We start from the raw sequence: 6,622 nt of genomic DNA on the forward strand, positions 1-6,622 counted from the left end.
TCCCAGTCAGATTCATCCTTGGTGCCGTGCTGGACGTGACAAACATGGTTTGTCCCTTCTGAGATCAGGCTGAAATTTGGCCCATGGTGTAACACAGGTAAGCAGTGGTAAGGACTTGCTTAGTTTGGGTTTATGAGCTAAAAATATAGCTCAGGGGAGGAAAAAGAATATAGCTCAGGTGGTAGAGTCCTCTCCTATTGTGTACAGATTTCTGGGATGCATCCTCAGAACAACATAAACAGGACATAATAGCACCCAACTTGTAATTCCAGCACTCAGGAAGCAGAGGTAGAAAGAACACAAATTCAAGGTTATCCCCAAACCAGCATGGAACCCTGTCTTTATCGATCTGTCAATCAGTCAATACAATTTGGGGTTTGTGTTACATGATTTGAACATTATATTTCAGATATGATCTGAGTATGTTCCCTAAAGATTCATTTGTTAGTGGTATGGCCACAGTGAGGTAATGTTAAGAGGTAGTAGAACATTTAAGAAGATTTGTGAAATGCATAGTCTCATTCACATCTTCTCATTTGGTTTTTATAGTTCAAAGTGTTAATGCTGTTCTTTTCTAAATATTACACCTAGATACTGAACTTAGCCTGCAAAACTATGAGAAATGAACTTAATTTCTTCATAACTGATCCTTATATAAACAGACTATAGTAACATGAAATAGTCTAAACTACTATTATCTGTTAAACAAGTTTTCTATATGTGTGTGTATGTATATATACCATTCAAATGTAGCATTTAATAGACTGATAAATATAAATTATCTTTCTCTTTAGGTACCATAAGAGTGTAACTTCTTATGTTCTCCTAAGAGGAGTCCCAAAATAGGGGAAAGGATTTAATTTAAAAACAAAGAGAATTTTTACAGTTCTTATTTGTTATTAGCATATATATATTGTATATGTTCGTGATGTATATGTGGGGGGGAGCATGTGTGTGCCATGGCTCTCATATGGCGGTGAGAGGAAAAATATTCAGGAGTTTGTTCTCTCCCTCTATGACAGGTTCTAGAGACTGAAGTCAGGTTGTCAGGTTTACATAGCAAGTACCTTTACCTGCTGGGTCTTCTCACTTGCCCAAGAAATGTTTTACTCACTTGCCCAAGAAATGTTTTACTTTAGTTAAAAATTCCACTGAAGTCAATGTTGTAACTCAAAGGGGATAGGGAGTGAAAAGGAGGGAGAGAAGGAGAGAGGAAAGGATGTGGCAGGGTTTAGGGTGAATACGGGACTGCACTCCAAATAAAAATAGGAATGTATTCTGTCACTGTATAACGTATGATCTTTATATGTTTTGTGTGTGGTGTCTGTGTTCCTGTGTGCGTGCACGTGTGTGTGTGTGTGTGTGTGTGTGTGTGTGTTGTGTAGGCCAGAGACAAATGTTGGATGCCTTCTTTTACCCTTCGCCTTAGTTTTTGAGTCTCTTACTCAGCCTGGAGCTCACTGATTCAGCAAGACCAGATAACTTTCTGCCTCCGCTTGGCCGGTGCAGGATTACAGGTAAGCCCCTCCACACCTAGCAGGGGGTCCTTACTGCATGGCAAGCACTTTACCATGCGAGCTATCTCTCCAACCCAGTATGTAGTCTTTTGTAGATCAACATCTCAAGGTGTTACTCAGTGTTTTCATTCATTAGGATGAAAGTATTAAGTCCCTTGCAGGGAGAATTAAAGACATGGACTCTCATAGAGGTATGCAAAGCAGAAACAGGCTCTGTTAAGAATTATTACAGAAAAAAAAAGAGAAATGAAGAAAAAGTGTGAGAAACTCCAGAAACTTGGGAGGGAGTTCCAAATAAAGAAAAAAAAAAGCAAAACAACAACAACAAAACATTGAATTCCTTTGACCTGAGCCTCTATAGGGCGATGGCAGAAACCGGACAACGTAATCTCTGTTGACATTGGTTAATTGTCTGGGCTATCCTGAGCTGAGTCAATGGAGGGTCTATAAGCTCTATGCATATCTCCCTGTCCAACCTGGGAGGTGATCATGAGCTGTCCATGCACTGTTCACCCAGTCCACTGCTCTGTCCAGTCCCAATGAATTTTGTTAGCTGACATTGCCTGTTAGCTAATGTTGCTACCTCTGACCTTGCAAGTATCTCTCTGGCTAGCCATGAGTCTATGTTCAGTTTGTTCTCACATTCACGTGACCAGCTTGTAGCTTTACAATATCAGAGAGTTAACTCTATCACAGCCACAGAAAGTATATGTCGTCTCTTTTTGCTACCTCTTATTTAGCTCCTTGATTACAGGATGGTCTAGGTGGAAGCTCTGGTGGTCAGCCTTATTTATTTATCATTTATTATGCTTGACTACATTGGATTCAAGAACACACATGTCCTGGTTAACCTTAATTTCCAACTTGACAGAGACTAGAACCATCTGAAAGAAGACACAATTGAGGATTGTCTAGAGTAGGTTGGTTTTTGGCATTTTTGTCAGGAATTATCCAGATGTAGAAGGAACCATTCTACTCTGGGTAGCAACATCTTTTGGGCCGGTGGTCCTGGGCTGTGAAAAAAAAAAAAAAAAAAAAGCATAAGCCAAAAAGTAAACCAGAGTGAGCCAGCAAATTTCTCTATGGTTTCTGCCTCAGCTTCCTTCAAGGACTGTGATCTTGAAGTAAACCCTTTCCACCTCCACGTTCCTTTTAGTCAGAATGGTTTTTTTATTACTGCAAGAGAATCAAATATGTTTGTCAAGGGGTTGGAAAGATTTTCAAAGAAACAGCAACCTGTGGTCACTGGCCCAGAGCTCTGTTTTTCCTCTTATCTATCTAGCTTGGTTATCTCATATTCAATTATAAGCTTTTATTTATCTTTCTCACTTTCCTGCATTAATTCTTTTGTTCTTTTTTTTTTATCATTTTAATTTTAACAGATGGTGTTTCTCTACGGAACTCTGGCTGTCGTGGAATTCATTCTGTAGACCAGGCTGTAGAACTCTGTAGGATCTCTGCAGAAGTCAGAGATGTGCCTACCTCTTTGCCTCCTGAGGGTGAGGATTTAAGCCATCGGCCACCAAGCCTAACTTCTCTCTCTCTCTCTCTCTCTCTCTCTCTCTCTCTCTCTCTCTCTCTTTTAAGGAAAAACTAAGGACATATTTATTTATTATATAATTTTTTATATTAATTACAGTTTATTTACTTTGTATCCCAGCTGTAGCCCCCTCCCTCCCTTCCTCCCAATCCCACCCTCCCTCCCTCCCTGTCTCCTCCTTGCCCCTCTCTAAGTCCACTTATAGGGGAGGTCCTCCTCCCCTTCCATCTGACCCTAGCTTAGCAGGTCTCACCAGGACTGGCTGCAATGTCCTCCTCTGTGACCTCATATTTATTTTTTAATATAATTTTTTATTTATTACAATTTATTCACTTTGTATCCCAGCTGTAGCCCCGCCTTCATTCCCTCCCAATCCTTCCCTCTCTCCTTCACCTCTTCTCATGCCTCTCCCCAATTCTACAGATAGGAAAGGTCCTCCTTTTCCCTCTGACCCTAGCCTATTAGGTCTTATCAGGACTGTCTTTCATAGTCTTCCTCTGTGGCCTGGTCAGGCTGCTCCCAAGTCAGGGGGAGATGATCAAAGATCCAGCCACTGAGTTCATGTCAGAGACAGCCCCTGCTCCCCTTACTAGGGAGCCCATTTGGAGACTGAGCTGCCATAGTCTCTGTGCAGGGAGTCTAGGTTATCTCCATGAATGGTCCTTGGTTGGAGTATCAGTCTCAGAAAAGACCACTGGGCCCAGATATTTTGGTTCTGTTGATCTCCTAGTGGAGCTCCAGACCCTTTCAGGTCTTGCTATCTTCCCCCTTCTTTCATAAGATTTCCTGCACTCTGTCCAAAGTTTGGCTATGAGTCTCAGCATCTGCTTTAATATCCTGCTGGGTAGAGTCTTTCGGAGGCCCTCTGTGGTATCTATTCTAAACTCTAGCCTCACTGCAACATATGTGAGCAACTTGCAAATTTCACCATGGGTCCATTCCCCTTACTGCTTACAGAGACATCGTTCCTCCATCAGTGAGAAATTATTTTCTGAGCACAATTATTTTCTGCCTCTTTCTTTAAGATTACAATATGTTTTTTAGAAACCATATATATTGCATTTTAAATACAAATATGAGGGGCATAGAAGAAGAAGAGGGAGGGAAAGTGGGATTGGGAGGGGATGAGAGAGGAGGCTACAGCTGGGTTACAAAGTGAATAAACTGTAATTAATAAAAATAAATACAATTTAAATACAAATGTTTTATTTATTCTTTGATAATATTATACATGTGAACAATGTATCTTAATCGTATCATCACCAGGGTCCCTCTTCTCAATCTCCCTAGGCACTCCCAACACATCCCCTCCATCTTCCATGTCCTCTCCTTTTTTTTCGTGACCCACTGAGTCCAATTAGTGCTGTGGGATGGAATGCTAATTAATCTTGTTGGCTTGCTATTGTGCAAGGTAAGCATAGCTGCAGTGTAGGGAACTTGCTACAGTGTAGGGAACCACAGTTACAGTATTGGTAACTGTTGCTACAGTTGGGTAACTATAGCCACAGTATAAATTGCTACAGTGTAGGGAACCATAGCTATAGTATAGGTAACTATTGCTACAGTGTAGGTAACCATAGTTGCAATGAGTTTATAAGTGCAGAGGTCATCCCATTTTCAGAAGACAGAACAGTACTCCTTCCCATCCCCTTTTCTGAGTCTTGAGTCAGAGGTTGACAGAGGTGTCCCATTTAGGGTTGAACACTCAAAAAGTCACTCCCAGCACTCTGACAAGTTGTTGGGGGTTGGTCTGGTGCTCTCTATTCTAATGTTAATCGCTTCTCCCTAAGGCCTGCTCTCTGCAAGCAAACACTCACACATACCCCACATGATGTTGTAAACTTAGCCTCTCTTTTTAACCAATAAAATGTTGACACACCTGGACAAGGTGGATGGAGAGGTGTGGCAAAAGTTCGAGGGCTTTGGGGGACAAAGGAGGATCTGGGATGGAGAGGAGAGGAAGGTGGAGGAAAAGGAAGAAGGAGAAAGACATGATAGGTTAGCATGGAAGGAACCATGTGGGCTGGGAGAAAAGACTCCAAAAATGATGTGGAAAGGATTGGCCCACATGAAGAACGTGAGCAAGTATTTGGGATTATGAATGGGAGGTAACCCAATTAAGAATGACTAAAGCAGATGGAATGGGATGAGGGCTGGAAGATATGAGATAGCATAGGTGGAATTATCTGCAGTCCAAGGAGAAACAAGGTAGTTATAGAAACTAACAGGGGCTGGAGAGATGGCTCAGCCATTAAAGGCTAGGCTCACAACCATAAATATAAAAACTAACAGGTGTCTGTGTCTTTATTGATTATGATATTGGATGAGATAATATCACCATAATAAGTATAGGCTAATAAATAAACACTATTAAACTGTACTTCTAAAGTTACTACAACAACAAGAGAAATTTTTCTGGCCAAGACTGAGGGCATACTAATATATGCCTAGAAAGCAGTCTGATGACATGTCCATTTAGTAAAGCAATAGGTTTCTCCGTAAGGCACATGACTTCCCAAGCCATGGGATTTTAATCATATTTACACTACCAGGTATGGAATCTTCCCAGTGGAGAAAGTCTCAAATCCAGCCTACAAGCAGTTGGTTTTCCTCATAACCTTTGTATCATTATTGTACCAGTGTACCTTCTTGCTTGTCAAATTGTATTGTAGAATGTTGAGTTCACATCTAGCTAATTCTATTTGGTTTTGGTGTTACATGAAAGTTGATATAAAATAAAATTGCTTTGGGTGTTTCATTTTGCAGAGCTGGAAATTGGACCCTGGCTTGGTGGATGCCAGGCAAATGCTTTGTCATAATACTTCAATTACAGACAAAAGTATTTATTATTTTGGACATTGTTAATGTGGTGGTTTGAATAGGAATGGTGCCCATAGACTCATGTGTTTGAATGCTTGGCTCATATAGAGTAGTGCTATTAGGAGGTGTGGCCTTTTTAGTGAAGGTATGGCCTTGTAGGAGGAAGTATTTCACTGTAAAGGCAGGCTCTGAGGTCTTAGATGCCCAAGCCCAGGCTCAGTGACTCACGGTTCTTTTCCTGCTGCCTACAGATAAAGATGCAGAACTCTCAGCTCCTTCTCCAGCATCATGTCTACCTGCACACCACCACACTTCCTGCTGTGAGGATATGGACTAAACCTCCAAACTCTGAGTCAGCCCTAATTGTTTTCCTTTATGAAGTGGTGGTGGTGGTGGTGGTGGTGGTGGTGGTGGTGGTGGTGTCTCTTCACAGCAATGGAAGATACCCTGTCTCGAAACCAAAACAAACAACCCAAGACAACAAGAAGACTCGAGAAGCTCCAGAAATGTACAAGATTCATAGCATCCCCTCCCCCAAGATCTTAAGAGCAGTAACCAATTCCTTCTGAGATAGAGCTTTCCTGAAGGCTAAGCTGTCTATGAATTGTGCCAAGAACCCTAGGAATGCAGCTTTTCTGAGTTGTCATCTATGAGAGAGTGAACTTTTTGCTTAGGCAGCTTCCTTTCATCACTCATTCTTCTGTGAGTAAACTCCTCACCTATGTAATGTCAGTAAACTGGTAAA

The 6,622-nt window shown here is 41.4% G+C and overlaps 1 long non-coding RNA gene across 1 annotated transcript; it reads left to right on the top strand.

Moving 5' to 3' along the window:
• On the top strand, positions 1-6,622 carry LOC132646485 (uncharacterized). The gene is made up of 4 exons (XR_009584780.1): positions 1-97; positions 1,430-1,517; positions 2,900-3,016; positions 6,129-6,622. It is a non-coding gene; the product is annotated as an uncharacterized LOC132646485 (long non-coding RNA).

This window comes from Meriones unguiculatus, chromosome 11, assembly GCF_030254825.1.
Source record: "Meriones unguiculatus strain TT.TT164.6M chromosome 11, Bangor_MerUng_6.1, whole genome shotgun sequence".
In the NCBI taxonomy this organism is placed as follows: Eukaryota; Metazoa; Chordata; class Mammalia; order Rodentia; family Muridae; genus Meriones; species Meriones unguiculatus.